General features: G+C 37.3%; 1 non-coding gene across 1 annotated transcript; it reads left to right on the top strand.

The window, feature by feature from the left end:
* The first annotated feature begins 108 nt into the window (after window positions 1-108).
* Trnap-agg lies at window positions 109-180 on the top strand. The gene has a single exon. It is a non-coding gene; the product is annotated as a tRNA-Pro (tRNA).
* Window positions 181-4,987: the final 4,807 nt, after the last annotated feature.

Raw genomic sequence — 4,987 nt, 5'->3', positions numbered from 1 at the left:
TCAGCGAAAAGCTTCGGTATTATCTTGATATTAAAACTCTTCGACGACTTAGACAAACAGATGACAGAACCTGTGGATATGTTTTATATTTAAACCCATGCTAAGTATGGCTCGTTGGTCTAGGGGTATGATTCTCGCTTAGGGTGCGAGAGGTCCCGGGTTCGAATCCCGGACGAGCCCCACTTTTGTTTCTGCTTCATTTTTTTTAACAAAAGCTTGTTACAATGCTTAAAGGAGAAAGAAAATAGTAGTGTTACATATGTTTTTAGTTTTCATTTGTTTTGACAATCAGTTGATTAAAAAGGGGCTATGTTGTTCTGCAACTATATAATTTGGAGATACATGATCCAAAAAGGATTTAATTAGTGCCGTGTGTATGTTAAACAATAAACATTAACTCTGTAGAACATTTTTTACGACAAAACATGAATAAATATGAATAAAATACATAGAAAATTACAATAAAAAACAACATGCATATGTTAAATAAAAATATACATAAGGAGGCAGTACCCAAATCGGATCAGTACCCAAATCGGATCAGTACCCAAATCGGATCACTTTTTGCAAAAATACTTATAAATAAATATATGTGTCAACAAATCAGTTATAACAATGATGTAGTCTTAGAAAAGATAGCCATGCACCATTTTTTGTCTAAAGATTATTAGTTTTAAAGTTCAAATAACACAAGAAAACGTAATTCAAACTCAAATGTCAGTGTTTTGATCACGTTTAAAAAAAGTTGCGCGTGCGACGACTATGCATCCTGTTTTGGACTATAGGAATTCATTCACACTATAGAAATACTTTTTGGCATATAAATTCTAAAGGTCATCATAAAATGTTTATATGCTGACAAAAAAATATTCATTTGAAGCGTAAGATGCTAAAATTCAAGCCTTGATCCGACTTGTGTCCCGACATTCGCAAAAACCGGAGACGCTGATTGGTGACTTCAGAGCATTCTATAAATATTTCAAGTGAGTCCCGGGTGCTTGTTTGTAAGAACAGCCGTCGATATTTTTCCTTTGATACAACCATAAATGAATATAATTCCTCCTCAGACTTTTTCAATGATTTAATAAAATGATGGTTTGGTGATCAGATTTGGATACTCATTACTGTCACCTATATAACACAGCATGCACAACACATATAACACTAAAACAGTAAAAGGTTTGTCTAAGAATGGTGTGGCATACAGTGCATGCCACATTCAAGAGAAAGAAATTAAAAAGGGCCTTATAATAAAAATAAAAAAATTACCAGAATATATGTTTATGTAGCGGATACCACTGGTGCAGTCTATTTGTTTACAACAGAAAGATGAGCTCAGCAGATATACATCCATACAAAAGGGTTTTGGACGTAATCCAATACTCAAACTGAAAAAAAGTCTAAGCAGTGTGCTTGGGAAATCGTTATTAATGAAGTACTACCTGTATATAACACGGGAGAGAGATACCGGAATAGGTACACCTGTACGTTTTGTTAAAAAGAACTAAGTGATGACATAGTGATGCATTTCTCATTCGAATGCCTTCAACTATATTTAAGTCGAGATAAAATAATCGACGGTGTGATGAATTCCCGTGAAATGAAAACGTATGTAACATCCTGGAATCTAGATACATGTACAACTTTATAGAGCGACTTCCTGTCAGGAGATCATGTGTCGAACATATTTTCTCCTTCAACGTCAGTGAAAGATAATAGTTGAAACTATTCAAAAGATAGACTTATTTGATGCATTTAGGATTTATCGTTCCTACTATAAGCCATATGTACTGTGTAAATACTGTCAATACCATCAAAGAGTGACAACAGCACGTGTTATCTGTGCTCTCTACCTTTCTGTGCCATTAAGCTTTACTGATGCGCCATCCGTGAAAACACCAATGATCTTATCTCGGGATAAATGTCTGATTCTGTCTCACTTGTTTAACGGGTTAACAGTGCTACTTAATTTGTCTACGACCTATAAGGAGAGAACATAGATGTATAATTATATTCCAAACTTGTTTGCGTGATGGGGCAGTAGGTGTTTGGCATTCTGTATTGTCTGGTTAACAAGATACTAATTTCTTTGTATTTCTTCCGTTTATTCTATAGGTCCACGGGGCTCTGACAAGTTAACGTCCTTAAATGACCTTAGCTGTTAATGGCACGTTAAACAAAATAAAACCAAATTGACAGGTTAGCTTCTGGTATACTTTCAAACTTACCTAATCGTTCCCGTTCTAGATTTGCCACCATAACAAATAGGTGTCCATGGAATATATGGCAGTGGAGGATTTGATGGAGTTGAATCTTTAATCGTCGAATTTCCATAAAATGTCCACCGTTTATACAAAATTGAGTCCCCTTGGCCCAAGAATGCTATAGACCAAATTAGGATGAAATCACTTAATCCCTACGGTAGAAGAAGGATTTTAAAGGTTTTACCTATGTCACCTATTTGGTCCAACCCTATACCCTAGAGGGACCACATGTACAGCCAACAACATATTCCGGTTGCGGACGTCACCTGGCGCGAGCAGACGTTCTAAATCTATTTTGAGAAAATACGTTCCAGCTCGGGCAGGTGAGCTAATAATACATGTAACCACAGATGTAAATGTGTGAATAACATAACTGTCAAGTCATATGATGAAAGTTAACGTCATCTCAATTATGAATTCCCTATTTTGATGAAGAAACCTGTTGTGTTTGAATATTATATACAATGTTCTGATTTAGCTGTTTTGTGTTTCTGACGTCTCATTTGTAAGGACTTTCGACTTGAATATAACAAAACAAAGTCTTACATATTTATTTGTCATTTCAGACACGTAAGAATTTTTAAGTGTGTTCAGGGTTTGTCGTGTAAACAATTTTCTCATCGCGATCACGTGGATAAATTCGAGAGGTCACTATTTTCTTAATGCGGCGTCCACACAGTGCCGGTTATGGCTCCCGTTTGAGATCAGACAGCGCTACGACACGAAAAGCGAAAAAGTCGGATTACTATACTCAATGATCTGGAATGTCCTATCATTGGCTGAACGCAGTCGTATACGTTCGTAACAGAGTCCTACGGATCGGGAATGGTCCGGAGAGGTCGGGCAAGCACTCCCGACAGTTAGGTGCGTCCCGTAACATTCGGGAAACTCAGCCGATTTTGTCTAGTCGGATTACAATCGTGACAGATTTTGCTGTATCGGATCAAAATCGTAACAATATCCTGTGTTGTCTGGACGGTGTCTGGACAGTGTCCTGTGGAACGGGCATGATCTGGAGGAACTGTCATTGCCGTTTCTTGCCGATTGAGTCCAGATTGCGTCCAGATCTTGCCGAATGCGAACCGTCTTTGCCGAATCCGTCCCGGAACAGTTCCGTAATTAATACGAAATTCGGCAATAATACCCACGTCAGAGTCCCGACAATTACAGAACACGATACGACTGAGTCCAGACAATGCCGTTTGCAATGCGGTACAGCAGACTGTGATGTCGGCAATGTCCTCGTCATGCCTCTGCTGCATGTCCTGCGTTGATTCCTCATCTGCAATGGAGGACGCAGCGTCGTCTACAGTCTCAGCAGCAGCAGCAGTAATTTTTCCCTTAAGCTGAAAATACAGAAACAAACATGATAAGTAATTGAATTATTAAACACAATAAATCTGAAATTAATGAATTTTTATTACACATAAATAAATATACAACATTTGATATAGCGCCCCATCTACCTAACATAAGCCACTCTAAAGCGCTTTACAATACATAGATATACAATTTTATACAGTCAATACAATTAGCATATATATTAATAAAAACAATATTGAGGAATTCGCAGGAGCTGCCTTATCAGGTGCTAACTACTAGTCCTTTACCACCTGGCTAATATCTCCCTGTATGCCTGTGTGGTGTGTTGGAGTTGTATTGTGTTCTGTTTGTAGTGGGACCGTAATTCCAACGGTACCATTTATAGTGCCACCTCACTTGAATGCTACAGCACAGAAACCGCAACATCCACCCTAAACCATTTTAAACTCCACCTGGGTTGTTGGAGTTGTGTGGGCAGGAGAAAAACACTTTCTCTGATTATTCCATGCGTACGACAACTTCGGGGATCGAACCCCGGTCGCCTGCTTGGAAGACCGGAGTGTTAACCACTCGACCAATCCGCACATACATATGTATATGTAAAATTTTAAATATCAAATAGTATTTAAAATTTATCCAAGATGAAAATTTATCCAAACTTAAAATATTTTTACATTTTCAGCTTGGATAAACATTGAATAAATACATTCAGTTATTTGCATAATACTTACACTAACAGGCGTCTTCTTCATCACACGGTGGATGTATGGCTTGAGAAATTTAATGTTATCCAATATCCTCTTCTCACGGTCAGTCAGTTCGGCTCCTGATCCAGAGGATCGGGCAACCATACCACGTACGTACACTGTCGTACCAGGTCAACAAACATCTAACTGAAAATACAGAAAAGAAAACCAATCTCATTATACGAAATATATAAATGCTCATTAATCTCATAACTAAATCTCATTACCAAATCTCATAACTAAATTTCATAAGTTAATCTCATTACCAAATCTCATAACTAAATCTCATAACTAAATCTCGTAACTATCTACACATTTTAAATGCAATAACATCTCATCACTATCTGCACATTTTACATTTTACATCTATCTAACATGAAACAAAATATCAACACTAAATCTCATAATAACTAACTATCTCTGAAATGGAATTAACACAAAAAGCAAGCAATTTAAAATAAATTTCAGCTTACCTTCAAATCCTAAATAGTCGGCCTGTGCCTGCCAAGCTGTAGTTTTTCCTGATTTATCCTTATACTGCTTTGCTTTCATGTCGTAGATAAATCTATTCTCCTGGAGTCATTCTTTCATCTTGTCCTCATCCTCTTCAGAAAGGAAGCCACTTTTCCGAGGTTTCTTGGGCAGAGAAGCAGT

The sequence above is a fragment of the Mizuhopecten yessoensis genome, unplaced genomic scaffold (genome assembly GCF_002113885.1).
Source record: "Mizuhopecten yessoensis strain PY_sf001 unplaced genomic scaffold, ASM211388v2 scaffold10609, whole genome shotgun sequence".
Lineage (NCBI taxonomy): Eukaryota > Metazoa > Mollusca > Bivalvia > Pectinida > Pectinidae > Mizuhopecten > Mizuhopecten yessoensis.
This window is presented reverse-complemented; position numbering and strand designations above follow the sequence as displayed.